The 15,026-nt window shown below is 41.6% G+C and overlaps 1 long non-coding RNA gene and 1 other non-coding gene across 2 annotated transcripts in view; both read left to right on the top strand.

The window, feature by feature from the left end:
• Window positions 1-15,026, top strand: part of LOC129021514 (uncharacterized) — a 172,135-nt gene that overhangs the window by 79,734 nt on the left and 77,375 nt on the right. The gene's annotated exons all lie outside the window — the stretch shown is intronic.
• LOC129022208 (U2 spliceosomal RNA) lies at window positions 8,686-8,876 on the top strand. Its single transcript, XR_008496293.1, has one exon. It is a non-coding gene; the product is annotated as a U2 spliceosomal RNA (small nuclear RNA).

The following is a 15,026-nucleotide window of genomic DNA, read 5'->3' as shown; positions in this document are numbered from 1 at the left end:
ATAAAATTGCAACGCCCTCCAAAACCCAAAGAATCCCCAAAAACAAAACCAAAAAATGTCTCAGTCTGACCTGGCACTGGGCCATCTTTTTCAGCTGCCAGATTAGCTTTCCTGCTTTTATCCATCAATAGAAGGAGTGTTGCTCCATTGTTTTGCAATTACAATGGCTCTGTGATCTCTTGAATCAAAATTGAACTTTGTCTTCTTGTGTGAGAGAATACAAGATCCATCCCATATCAGTTTTCTGGAGCTCCAGATCCATTCTCTAATGCTAGGCAGACGTCTCTGCTAGACTGACCATTAGGCACTTTAAGCTCAGCATGCCTCAAACTCACCCCATCCTTTTCCCTCCCGAACCTCTTTCTCCTCCTGTAGTCCCCACATCTCCATTGACTTCCTGACTCTTCTCTCCGTTTCACAAATGATTAAGTACCTTCTTAGCGTTCCTTTCCCTTCACCTGACACACATCAGTTTCCACCACCTGCTGCGTGCTCTGCATGTGGACATCTGTCGGGATCTCTCTGTTCCCATTGCCTCAGCATTGGATGAAGTCTTGGGCCCTTCTCATTTCTCCCTGGGACTAATGCAGTGGCTTCTCAGCTAGTGTTTTAGCCATTCCCAAGTCTCCTCACCTCTTTTCAATTTTCTGCTCCCCTGTTATCTGAACAGAACTGGGACCATTTACCTGCACTGCTTATAAACCTCTAGTGGCTGCCTGCTGCCTTCAGGATCAAATCTCCACTCTGTTCCAGTCCACCCCAACCTGCCACTAGTTTTAACCACTATTCGCTGCTCTCCTGTCTGCTTCTCCTCCCTATCCCATGATATTCCCTGCCACTTTTCACTACTTAAAATTTTAGAATTCCCTCAAAATGATGGGAATCAAGCCTCCTGTACTTCATGGATTGAATACCACCACCTTCTTCCTCTGGCAAACTTTTTTTAAAATTTATTTTATTTTATTTATTTATTTATTTTTGACACAGGGCTGTCTCTGTTGGCCAAGATGGAGTACAGTAGCTCAATCTTGGCTCACTGCAGTCTCAACCTGCTGGGCTCAAGCATTCCTCCCACCTCAGCCTCCCAGAATGCTGAGATTACAGATGTGAGCCACCGCGCCCGTCCCCTCTGGCAGCTCTTATTCATCCTTCAGGTCCAGCACAAGTTGTCGTTGCTTCTCTGGAGTTTTCCCATCCCCATTCTCTTCCTTTGATTTTCCTAGCACATTTTATAAACTTCTGTCTTGATATTTTTGTCATGATGTGCTGCAACATGTTTCCCCTCCCAGGGGAGATGCCCGGTCTCACTTCTTTCCCTAAGGCACTCAAGGCTGACTCAGTCAGGACTGTACTCAAGGGTTGGTTGAAACCTTGAAATGGAAAGATAAGGACAATGAGACAGGCAGGTGGTTGTGTGGGCTGTTGAGCAACTCTTGATGAGCTTCAGGGACACAAGTGAGGAGACTGCGGGTGCCCTGGTGGCCACTAGTTGTTTGGACAGCTGGAAAACAGATTGTTAAAAATAAAAATTTTCATCAGAATGTTTTCTTCTTTTGTACACACGACATTCTGCGCTTCTAATGAAACTGGGCCTTTACAAAATGAAATAAAAGGATCTGTGCTATTATTGACTATAAAGTGATCATCTTTAAAAAGACAGACACTAAGAAAAAAATTACTAATTCAGTGAATTGAAAGTCCAGAGTTCTAGAATTGATTTATGGGTTCCAGCAAGGATCAGATATTAAATGATTAGGTTTTTTTTATCATCTTCCAACTTCTTGTTCAAAATTGTTACAAAATGAATTCAGGCCGGGCACAGTGGCTCACACCTGTAATCCCAGCACTTTGGGAGGCCAAGGAGGGTAGATCACCTGAGGTCAGGAGTTTGAGACCAGCCTGACCAACATGGTGAAACCCTATCTCTACTAAAAATAATAACTAAAAAAATTAGCTGGGCATGGTGGCACATGACTGTAATCCTAGCTACTCAGGAGGCTGAGGCAGGAGAATTGCTTGAACCTGGGAGGTGGAGTTTGCGGTGAGCCGAGATCGCGCCGCTGCACTCCAGCCTGAGTGACAGAGCAAGACTCTGTCTCAAAAAAAAAAGTGAATTCAGTCTTGCTTATATATTTTGAGTTCCTCGGAGTTCAACATTCTACTGAAAATATAAGATGAATGGGTTTCATTATCTTGCCTGCTTAAATTTATTAATGCAGGGGTAGAAGCAGGAAAAGAAAAATAAGAAGAAAAACAATTAATTGATGCGCAAGTTTGTGGGGTTTTTGCCAGGGAACAGATTTTTTTCAGAACTGTGTCTTTTTGTGTTTTTTTAAGAAACAAGAAGTTTATCTTGGATTATGACTAATTAGATTAATTTTAAAAACAAAATATGTATTAATTATAAATATATTCATTTATATAAGAAATATATTTATATATTTATAAATACATTCATTTATATAAGAAATATATTTATATATTTATAAATACATTATGTTATATTAGTGTGACAACATGCTATAATGTATATAGACAGCTAACAGCCATTTATCAGGGGCTTACGGTGTCCTGCTCAGGTGAGCCCCTGGGATTCAAAGGGGAGGGACCCTGCTCCTGGACCCAAGATGCTCATAGTCTCATTGGGGAAATGACGAGGTAGAAAAAAATAATCACAGGGCAATGTTGTAAGTGTAAAAAGGCCTTTAACATTCTGTTGGCGCACAAAGTTCAATCAGATATTCTCTGCTGATACAGAGGCACATGTCACAAAGGGGGACACAAGCTGGCTCCAGGTATGGCCAAAAAAGTGTGCAGTGATGTTCTCTAGTCTATTTTTTTTTCCTTTCTCTCTGTTCTGGCTTCTCAATATGATGTCTAGTCTAATCAAGCAAATTCACTTATAAGCAGGTGAAAGTTCAAGAAAGGGGCCTCAGAAGTCTTCTGGTTTGGCCCATTCCTTTGTGATGAAGGTTCTAGGCATAGGGACTGGGGTTTGTGTGAGGTCACCCAGGTGGTTGCACAGTGCCAGCCCTCAAAGCCAGGTCTAGGGCTCTATCCCACTTCCCAAGATGCCCTGAAGTCTTGAGGCGTCTACTAGGAAAGCGTTGCCTTACTGGGCCAGGTGGAAACCAAACTCTAAAATCAATGCTGTAGAGAGATGCTTTCAATTTTATTTTAAAACTGTGTTTTGATTATATTTGTCATTAACTTTTCTGACTTAGGAAAGAAGTTTCATATTACAACAGGCTGACATGTTTTTAGCTCAAGAGTAGAGACTTCTGTCAATCATGTGGGATCATGAGTGCCTCAAGGGTTGGAGGTCCATGCGTTGACCAACAACTCCAGCTGCTTCAGATTGCTTGATTGTCACTGAAAAGTACACCCAATATGAAGAAGATTGCAGTTAACCGGAGATTAAAATTAGATGTCTTAATACGGCAAATCATTTCAACGTATTTCTTCCCTTTCTTTGATTTCCTCTCATGTGTATTATAACACCTCTTACTAGAGGGCTCCAGAAGGAACTGCTCTCACCCTTACCTGCACTGTTTTGTTGAAAAGGAATGTTTCTGATTTTATCTCCTCATTTTTACTACTTCTTCTTATCTTTTTTTTAAATTTTATTTTCATGGTATGACACGTGAAAGACCTCAGGGCTTTTGGCATGTGTGTTAGCCAGAGATATTCTACAGTTTCCTTAGTGATATTAGACAATCTTCTTTTCTTTTTCTTCTTTTGGAGAGTGTTTCAAGCACCGAAGGCTTAATATTGCCATTTTCACATTTGGATGGCATTTTTCCAAATGTCTTGTGAGTCTTGCCAGTGGTGGCAAGCTGTAATCGGTCAAAAATGAAAGTGAAAACTTAATGAAAACTAAGTTTCCAGTCTCATCTTTATGGCCAATTTCCCAGGTAACCTTGAGACAGTCCTCATTGCATGAGGCATAGTGGGAATGATAATAGCCCACCTATGGATAGGCTTGTTGTATGGCTAAATGAAGTCACAACTGCAAATGATCTCAACTTCTTAGAAAAGGATGGTATTATGGAGCCATGATGATTACAGCAGCCAAGGCTCTGATTGTTTGTAGTGATATCTGCTCTGGTGTACTTTGTCTTGTCTGTTTCATTATAACCAGCAGCTTTTTAAGGAAAGTCACAATGGGGTGCAATGATGCACTTTCCTTACAACTATTCTTTAACATCCTGGTCCTGTCATGTCCTGGTAGGTTCATTCCTGTATTCCACAGTGAAACCCTCTGCTTCAGAGGGTGCCTCATGACATAGCCTAGGACACTGGTCTAGGTTGATGCATATTTTTAATGTCTTAGAAAATGGAAGACAGGATAAGTAAACATGGGCCACAGAAACCACATTGTTTGCCCATTTCACTCTAGGAGATTTTGACTTCAACAACCTGAGCAATCCTGAGGATTCTGGACAGTTAGTTGGTTTCAGAATCCCCACTATGCTTCTGGACCATTCTAGGGCAAAGGGGTTCAGGCTGCTGCTTCTTCTCCTTCTTCTTCTTCCTTCAGACAGAGTCTCTCTCTTGTTGCCCAGGCTGGAGTGCAATGGCGCGATTTCAGCTCACTCCCGGGGTTTCAAGCGATTCTCCTCGCTCAGCCTCCCAAGTAGCTGGGATTACAGGCACCTGCCGCCATGCCCAGGTAATTATTTTTTTTGATATTTTTAGTAGAGATGGGGTTTCGCCATATTGGCCAGGCTGATCTCGAACTCCTGACTTCAGGTGATCCACCTGCCTCGGCCTCCCAAAGTGCTGGGATTACAGGCGTGAGCCACAGTGCCTGGCTAGACTCAGACTTCTTTAAAGGGACCACGTGACAACTGCATGAGGAAGGGACTTTCGTTGACTGTGCCCTCGACTCCTAGGATTTCCCAGTATTTTTCTGCCAAGACTTCTCCCTGGAGCTTCACCGCCTGGCCTGTGCCTCCAGCACTCAGCCTTAGGTCCACAGTGGCAGCACCGCATGAAGGTCATTCCCCATAGAGGCCCCTCTCTGGTGGCAGAGCCACACACTGCAATGTATGGCCTGGACTTTCGAGAACACCGCTGCAGGGAGAACACTGTGACACCATCAAAGATGTGTTGTGGGCATGTGTGCAAGCATCTTTAACCTCCCCCAGTGTGCCGTGTGTCCCTAAGAGAATGACATGAGCATGAACTTGAATTCATCACTAAGCAGACTAGTGACCACGAACTAATCCCCACCGTGTGCCAGGCTCTGTCTTCACTCCTCACAACCATCCTTGAAGTGAGGCGTGTTATCCCTTTTTACTGATGAGAACACTGAGACCTAGGTGAAGGAAATAAATAAAACAAGGACTCTTACGAGAGAGAAGAAAAACCAATGTGTTTTTTCCTCCACGCTGATGCACACGTCACTCAACACAACATTTCTGACACCTGGGGTTGGGGGTGGGTTTCCACACACACGAACCAGTTCTCTGTGGACTCCAGCTGGGCGTCCTATAATTCAATTCTGACACTATTCACCTGGAGAATCAGATCCCACAGGTGGAGGGCTTGGTCCCACAAGATTGCCCCCACTTCAGGTGCCAGTTGCACATAGTAAGTTTTCACCTCTACCTCCACTGGCCAGCTCAGAGTTGGATTTGGGGCTCCCACGACGTCCTCCTTGGGTTTGATTAATTTGCTAGAGCAGCTCACAGAACTCAGGGAAACACTTTACTTGCATTCACCCATTTTTTATAAGGCTCTGGCAAGGATACAGTTGAGTGGCCAGATGAAGAGATGTGTGGGGTGAGGTGTGTGGGAAGGCGCACGAAGCTTCCCTGCCCTCCGCACACCACCCTCCAGAACCCCCAAGTGTTCAGCTCTCTGGAAGCTCCCCAAACCCAGTCCTTTGGGTTTAGGGAAGCATCATTACCTAGCCATGACTGATTAAATCATTGGCCATGGGTGATCAACTCAGCCTTCAGCCTCTCCTGGCTCCCTGGAGGTCGGGGTGGGGCTGAAAGTTTCAACCTTCTAATCACAAGGTTGGTTCCCCTGGCAACCAGCCCCCATTATGAGGCCATCCAGGAGCAAACCACGCGTTGGGTCATGAGAACAAAAGATGCTCCTGTCACCCAGGAAATTCCAAGGAATTTAGAACTCTGTGTCAGACGCTATCACTGAGGAAATTACAAAGGCCTTAAGGAGCTCTGTGTTAGGAACCAGGGGTCAAACACCAAATATTACAACAATAGATTCTCATCATGTAGAACAATGGATTCTACATACATTTGTGTGTATTATACATATCTTTCTCTCTCACTCTCAATATATCACTACATCATATTCTCCTCTAACAAAAATTGGCGTATTTTCCAGAGAAAGTCAAGGTTCCTCCTATATTGGGTCCCCTTCTTCCACCTATCCCCAGGGAACAGATCTTAATAAATAATAGCATAGGAAATCCACACCAGCCTCAACATCCTTTACATACATTTGTTAAGGAAGGGGCCAAGGGTGGTAAGCTAGCAGTTGGAACTGAGCTTCATTTAAATGCCATTCTCTGTGTAAACGTCACCCTTGTAGCTGCATCTTTTTGCTTCCCCAACTAAAATTCTAAGATGAGAGTGAAATCTTTAATTGGAAGCTTGAAACCTAATTATTTGGATATTTAACTTGATTTCATTTTAATTTATCCCTAGTTTTATTAAGGTATAATAGACAAATAAAAATTGTGTATATTTATGGTGTACAATGTGATGTTTAGATATATGTATATATACACTGTGAAATGATTAAATCAAACTAATTAACATATTTGTCACCTCACATATTTACCATTTTTTGCTGTCAGAACATTTAGATCTACTGTCTTGGCAATTTCCAAGTATACACTATTATTAGTTATAGTCACCATGCTATACAATAAATCCTTTATACACTTCGACCAATATCTCCCCATCCCTGTCCCCAGCTCCTGGCAACCACCATTCCATTCTCTGCTTCTTTAAGTTCAACTGCTAAAAATTCCACATGTAAGTGAGATCATGCAGTATTTGGCTTTCTGTGCCTGGCTTATTTTACTTAGCATAATTTCCTTTATTTGGGTATTTTATATCTTGCATTGTTATCTATCTTTTATCTTTTATCATGCCCTGAGGAAGATATTCTGCCCTAATAGTCATTACGTAGAAAAAGAAACTAAGGGATAAAGAATATAATTACTTTAATGTTTTTAATTAAGCCTTTTAATAGGCACTCAGAAATACTAACATAGCACAATAAGATCACTTACTCTAATTATGCGGAAGGATAAGGGCCAAACTTGTGTGAGGATTTAGGCTTTTTGGTACCTACATACTAATCATTTCTCTTCTCTATTCTACTTTTATATAGTAGAAATGAGAAGTATATAAATATCTGTTAAATGAGTAATCTTATCTGAAATTAAATCCCTGTGTTTGCAATTTATTACATGAAGAAAAGGAAGATACAGGTACATAGGGAAAAACACTGGGAAATAACTCTGTAACCTGAAAGAGTATGGGAAGAGATTACAAGAAATGTTACAAGATACCTGCACTACCAATGAACCAGTATAGTATCCTCTGAAAGTAAACTGACATTAGTTGTAAATGCAAACTCAAGGGTAGTCACTGTAATTTTTTTTTTTTTAACAAAATCAGTATAATTGGTATGGGAAGAGAAAAAATAAAATAAAAATAAAATATAAGGGTGGGTGCAGTGGCTCACACCAGTAATCCCAGCACTTTGAGAGGCTGAGGTGGGCGATTACTTGAGGTCAGGAGTTTCAGGCCAGCCTGGCCAACATGGTGAAATCCCGTCTCTACTAAAAATTCAAAAATTAGCCAGGCCGGGCACGGTGGCTCACGCCTGTAATCCCAGCTCTTTGAGAGGCCAAGGCGGGTGGATCACCTGAGGTCAGGAGTTCGAGACCAGCCTGGCCAACATGGTGAAACTCCCTCTCTACTAAAAATACAAAAATTAGCCGGGCGTGGTGGCGGGCGCCTGTAATCCCAAATACTCGGGAGGCTGAGGCAGGAGAATGATTTTGCTGCCTCAGCAATCATTACATGTGATGGGTCACATGATGGATCACATTACGTGTGATAGGTCACAATGTAAGTGTAAGAAAGTGACTGCTTATTGACAGCACAGACATTCACAGTCAGGAATGACGGTGATGCCGGGGAACCACAGATTGTTCCACATGGGTGGCTGAGAGAGTGGCATCTTTGCTTCTGATGGTTCAATGCACACAAACTCTATTTTATGCAAAAGTTATTAAAATATTGTATAAAATTACCTTCAGGCTATATGTATAAGGTGTGTCTGAAACATAAGCGAATTTTATGTTTAGGCTTGGGTTTGATCTCCAAGATATCTCATGATGTATATGCAATATTCCAAAACTCAAAAAAATCTGAATCCAAAGCACTTCTGGTCCCAAGCATTTCTGATAAAAGGATATTCAACCTGCATCAGTTTTCCTGTTTGTTTCCTTTGACTTCTCTTCCACGCTGCTGGTTTCATCATATGTCTGGTGAGTCCTCCCTGTCTGTTATGGAAAGGATTCTGTGATTGGTGTGGATTTCCTATGCTTCTGTGTAGGAAGGCCTGTTTCCTGGGGATAGGTGGAAGAAGGGGGTTTGTCCAGGGCTTACAGATAAGATTTCACTCTAGATCACTTCTTGGCCTTTTGGTTAAGATCAAGTGTAGAATCTGTTCTTAACAGTTTAATATGCTGATATGTCCTTTATCTGAGGACAACATAGTAAATGGATATTTTGAGCAGGGAGATGGAATAGGAGCTTGCTCCATCCACCCCACACATGGACCTGGTATTGCAGTACCTCCAGGAATGTTCAACCCTCGGGGGATATTTAAAAAAAAAAGATTTCAATCTAGAGGCTACAGGCTGCAGATGCTGCGGGTGCTCAAATGAGAGAGCTCTGCTGCAGGGAACGATATGTGAGAAGCCTTGGCTTTCTCCAGCTGCTCACTCAACTTTTTGTTAGAGAAGAATTCTCTGGTTTATCTGCACTTTTTTCCTCTACCTGGGAATAAATGAGGCTGTGCACTGTTTCTTCACAAGGGCATAGAACTAGGACTGAGCTGTCAGGGGGGTTCCATATGTAGAATTTTAATTCGGTTTCCCCAGTTTTCAGCATAATTTTTCACTCTTGCTTTCCACTTTACGTGCCAGGGTCAGACACAGACTTTTTTTTTTTTTTTTTTTTTTTTTTTTGAGATGGGGTCTCACTCTGTCGAGCAGGCTGGAGTGCAGTGACACAATCTTGGGTCACCGCAACCTCTGTCTCCCACGTTCAAGCGATTCTCCTGCCTCAGCCTCCTGGGTGGCTGGGATTACAGGCATGCGACACCATGCCCAACTAATTTTTGTATTTTTAGTAGAGACAGGGTTTTGCCATGTTGGCCAGGCTGGTGTCTTAACTCTGGGCCTCAAGTGATCCGCCTCCCTCGGCCTCCCAAAGTCCTGGGATTATAGGCGTGAGCCACCATGCCTGACCTAAATTACATATTTGATAAGGAATTAATATCCAAAATACATGGAGAACTCCTAAAACTCAACATCATAATATACAACCCAATTCAAAACTAAGCAAACGACATTTCTTGGAAGAAGATATACAAATGGCAAATAAGCATTTGAAAAGATACTCAACATCATTAATCATTAGGGAAAAGCGAATCAAAACCACAATGAGACTCTAGTCTGGCCATATTTTAAAAAATTAAAAGGAAAATAATAAATATTGGTGAGGAAGTGGAGAAATTGGAACTCTTGGATAGTGCTGGTGGGAATATAAAATGATGAAGCTGGTGTGGGAAACAGTTTGGCAATTTGGCAGGGAGGAAAACTTGGGATTACCACATTATCTGACAATTTCACTCATAGTTATATACCCAATAGAATTAAACACAGCTACATAAATATCTGTACACAAATGTTCATAGCAGCACTATTCACAATAGCCAAAAGATAGAACCAACCCAAATGTACATCAACTGATGAATGGATATAAAAAATGTGGCATATGCACACAATGGAATATTATTCAGCTATGAAAAGGAATGAAGTACTGATACCTGCTACAATGTAGATAAGCCTCAAAAACAGTATGCTAAGTGACAAAGGTCAGACATAGAAGGTCACATATTATGTAATTCTATTTATATAAAATATCCAGAATGGGTAAATTCATGAAGACGGATTGATGGTTGCCAGGGGCTAGAGGGAGGGGAGAATGGGGAGTGACTGTTTAATGGGCATGGTTTTGCTTTTGAGAGGAGAGTCATGAAAATGTTTTGGAACTTGAAAGGAGTGGTGGTTGCATAACATTGTAATGTGCTAAATGCCACTAAATTATGTACTTTTAAAAAATGGTTGATTTATGTTATATGCATTTCACCTCAACAAAATAATAAAGGAGCTTAAAAGAAAAAAAACATGTCAACTAGGGCTGCAGTAGTCTGATGCATTGCTTGGGCCTGGAGGATGCAGTTTCAGGACGGTTCACTCACATGGCGCTTGGCAGGAGGCTTCAGTTCCTTGCTGGGTGTTGGCAGGAGGCTCAGTTCATTGCCATGTCTGCCTCTCCATAGGATGCAGGGCTGTGTGAGTGGACTGATTACACATTAGCTGGCTTTCCCCACAGATAATAAGGAAAAAAGAGAAGGAGCAAAGAGAAAGCCACAATGCCTTTTGTGACCTACCCTTGGGATCCTAACACTGCCAGTTCCACTGCATTCTTTTCATTAGAGGTAAGCCACTAAATTCAGCCCACAATCAAGAGGACAGTCAGGATTCATAGTTTAAAGGGAGCATAGTATCAAAGTATTTGTGGCTATTAGTGAAAACCACCACAATTTCTTTTTATATGTTCTTGGGTTTCATTTGTTAATATTTTGTTAAGGATTTTGCATTTTTGTTCATGAGAGCTATTTGTTCAGTCTTTTCTTTTTTTTGAGACAGAGTCTCGCTCTGTCATCCAGGCTGGAGTGCAGAGGCGTGCTCTCAGCTCACTGCAACCTCCGCTTCCCAAGTTCAACATGATTCTCATGCCTCAGCCTCCCAAGCAGCTGGGATTACAGGCATGTACCACCACGCCCAGCTGATTTTTTTTATTTTTTTATTTTTGATTTTTAGTAGAGATGAGACATGGTTTTGCCATGTTGGCCAGATTGGTTTCAAACTTCTCTCGCCTCAAGTGATCCACTCACCTTGGCCTCCCAAAGTCCTGTGATTACAGGCATGAGACACTGCACCTGGCCCATAGTCTTCTTTTCTTATGATGTCTTTAGCTTTGGTGTCAGGGTAATACTGGCTTAATAAAATGAGTTGGAAATTGTTCTTTACCTTTCTATAATACTTATTTATAGAATTTGTGTTGGATTGTACTAGCCTGTTCATTTTCGTTAAATGTTTGATAGAATTTACAAGGGACTTCATCAAAGGAATTCTGGGGAAACAATCTGGGCCTGGGATTTCCTTGTGAGAAGATTTTAAATTACTAATCTTAATGGATAAAATTACTAACTATAACTGATGTTAACATATTCCGATTTTATGTTATTTTGAGTCAGTTTTAGTAGTTTCCTGGCTAGGAATTTGGTTCATCTAACTTGTTTAATTTATTGACATAAAGTTGTAATAGTTCCTTTGAATTCTTATGATTTCTGTTGGGCATGCAGTGATGTATCCTCCTTCATCTTGATTATTTTGGAAGTTTATATCTTCATTCTCTTTTTCTTGTCAGTCTAGCTAAACATTTATCAATTTTGTTGACTTTTCAAATAACCAACTTTTTATGTTTCATTGATTTTTCTATTGTTTTTATTTTCTGTTTTATTGATTTTGGCTCTGGCGCAATCTCGGCTCACTGCAACCTCCGCCTCCAGGGCTCAAGTGATTCTCCTGCCTCAGCCACCCAAGGAGCTGGGACTACAGGCGTGTACCACCGTGCCCAGCTAATTTTTGTATTTTTAGTAGAGACGGGGTTTCACTATATTGGCCAGGATGGTCTTGATCTCTTGACATCATGATCCGCCTGCCATGGCCTCCCAAAGTGCTGGAATTACAGGCGTGAGCCACTGTGCCCAGCTGCTCTGATCTTTACTAGTTTCTCTTTCCATTTAGTGTGGATTCGATTTGTTCTTCTTTTTCTGGGTTCCTGAAGTGGAAGCATAGGTAATTGATTTGAAACATTTTTCTTTTAAAATATAGGTGTTTAGTGCTATAAGCATTCCTCTAAGTATTATTTTGGAGGCATTCCATCTGTTTTGACATGTTGTGTTTTAATTTTCATTCAGTTTCAATATTTTTCTAATTTCCGTGATTTCTTCTTTGATCTATGGATTATTTAGAAGTGTGTTATTTAATTTCCAAACCTTTGGATATTTCCAAGATTTCCCTATGTTATTGATTTCTACTACATTGTGATTGGAAGAAGTAAGTTTACTAAAACCATCCAATTTAAAATAATGTAAATAAATTGAACTGGTGTTTCCTAAAGTTTTTTTTTTAACTTTTATTTTAGGTTTAGGGGTACGTGTGAAGGTTACATAGGTAAACACGTGTCATGGGGGTTTGTTGTGCATATTATTTCATCACCCAGGTATTAAGCCCAGTACCCAATAGTTATCTTTTCTGCTGCTCTCCCTCCTTCCACCTTCCCCAGTCAAGTAGACCCGTGTCTGTTGTTTCCTCCTTTGTGTTCGTAAGTTCTTATCATTTAGTTCCCATCCTAAAGTTTAATGTGCACATAAACACCTGGGCATCTTGTTAAAATGCAGATGTTGATTCAGCAAGTCTGAGATGAGGCCCGAGAATCTGCGTTTCTTCTTTTTTTTTTTTTGAGACAGAGTTTCGCTCTTGTTGCCCGGGCTGGAGTGCAATGGCGCAATCTCGGCTCATCTCACAAGCTCTCACTGCTACTGGTCCTGGGGCCATACTGAGTAGCAAGATTTAAAGATGATAATAATTTTCAAAATACATAGTATTTAATTTCTTAACTCCATTTGTCTTGTGATCATTTCCAATTTATTATTTTTAGTAATTATTACTACACATAAGAGTGTCTATTATTGGCCGGGCGCGGTGGCTTATGCCTGTAATCCCAGCACTTTGTGAGGCCGAGGCGGGCGGATCACCTGAGGTTGGGAGTTCGAGATCAGCCTGACCAACAATGGAGAAACCCTGTCTCTACTAAAAATGCAAAAAAATTAGTCGGGCATGGTGGTACATGCCTGTAATTCCAGCTACTTGGGAGGCTGAGGCAGGAGAATCACTTGAATCCGGGAGGTGGAGGTTGCGGTGAGACGAGATCGTGCCATTGCACTCCAGCCTGGGCAACAAGAGCAAAACTCTGTCTTAAAAAAAAAAAAAAAGTGTCCATTATTATAGTGCATTATAGTTCTGAGAGATATTTTTTACACTTTATCCCGCTCATTTTTCACAACTGTTAAGTAGGGAAGGCATGCATTGGCCAGGTGCGGTGGCTCACACCTGTAATCCCAGCACTTTGGAAGGCCGAGGCGGGTGGATCAAGAGATCAGGAGCTTGAGACCAGCCTGGCCAACATGGTGAAACCTCATCTCTACTAAAAATACAAAACTCTGCTGGGCGTGGTGGCAGGCACATGTAATCCTAGCTACTCCAGAGACTGAGGCAGGAGAATTGCTTGAACCCAGAAGGCGGAGGTTGCAGTGAGCCGAGATCACCCACTGGGCAACAGAGCCTGGGCAACAGAGCAAGACTCCATCTCTGAAGGAAAAAAAAAAAAAGGCATGCATTTATTTTATTACCTTTCCAGGGCAAGGAAACTGAGCCTCGGAGAGGTTGAGACTGGCTTGACATATTTCACATTTCATTATTAGACCATGCTCCTTCCTTTTAATGATATTATATATTTGCGAAGCTGACTTTCCAGTGTTTGCTGTGACAAAAAAAAGAGTACCGTTGAAGGTCCGTGATGGTGCAGGCAGTGAAGGTGTCAGTTCCAACCAGACTCCGGATTTGAGAAGTTGTGGAGTGCCCAGTAGGCACATTCATATTTAACTTATTTAAGGATGTTTATTTTAGGAGGAAGTAAATTTTTTAGGAGTTATGTGTATTTTTTCAGTGGCTACTAAATTCTTGTGTTGTATGAACCTAATAATGGAAGTTTGGGGTATTCTTGTTGGCCCAGGGGGTGCTGTGAAAAATTACTGAGATGCTCGGGGCACAGTGAGCTGAGAAAGTTTGGGGAATTCTACTATAAATAAAAAATCCCTCCGTATATATGGATCCATATATATGTCACATGTAGATATCTTTATTTTTGCATGTAAATATAATATATTTATTATATTACATATCTTTAGCCAGATTTCACTTTGGAGTTCATAATTTTCTCTGTTTGCTCACATACATTACTCTATGAATTAATGCGTTGTCTTGGAATTGAAGCATGTTAGGGGAGGGGTATGTGTCTTTTCTAGGTTTTGCAAGTACTTGCTGTAGAGTCTCATATTTTTGTGGGTGTTGTCCTCAGGGATATGGTGCCTTTTGCTAATTACACTGATGCGGAAACAGAAGAAATTGCTAAAAGCCACAGGGGAGCGGGCAGCTGAACCAAGGAGCACATGAAAAGCAGGTTTCTCCAGACTCTGCCACACCCTTTGGGAAACTTATTAGGGGGAAAAATCCTCTAAGTCCTTTTTTTTTTTTTTTTGAGTCAGAGTCTTGCTCTATTGCCCAGGCTGCTGGAGTGCAGTGGCACAATTTTGGCTCACTGCAACCTCCGCCTCCTGGGTTCAAGCAATTCCCCTGCCTCAGCCTCCCGAGTAGCTGGGATTACAGGTGTGCACCACCATGCCTGGCTAATTTTTTTGGTATTTTTAGTAGAGACAGGGTTTCACCATGTTGGCCAGGCTGGTCTCGAACTCCTGACCTCATGATACACCTGCCTTGGTGTTCCAAAGTGCTAGGATTACAGGTGTGAGCCACCACGCCCAGCCAA

Source organism: Pongo pygmaeus, chromosome 21 (genome assembly GCF_028885625.2).
Source record: "Pongo pygmaeus isolate AG05252 chromosome 21, NHGRI_mPonPyg2-v2.0_pri, whole genome shotgun sequence".
Lineage (NCBI taxonomy): Eukaryota > Metazoa > Chordata > Mammalia > Primates > Hominidae > Pongo > Pongo pygmaeus.
Note: the sequence above shows the minus strand (reverse complement) of the source record. Positions and strands in the feature narration are given on the sequence as shown.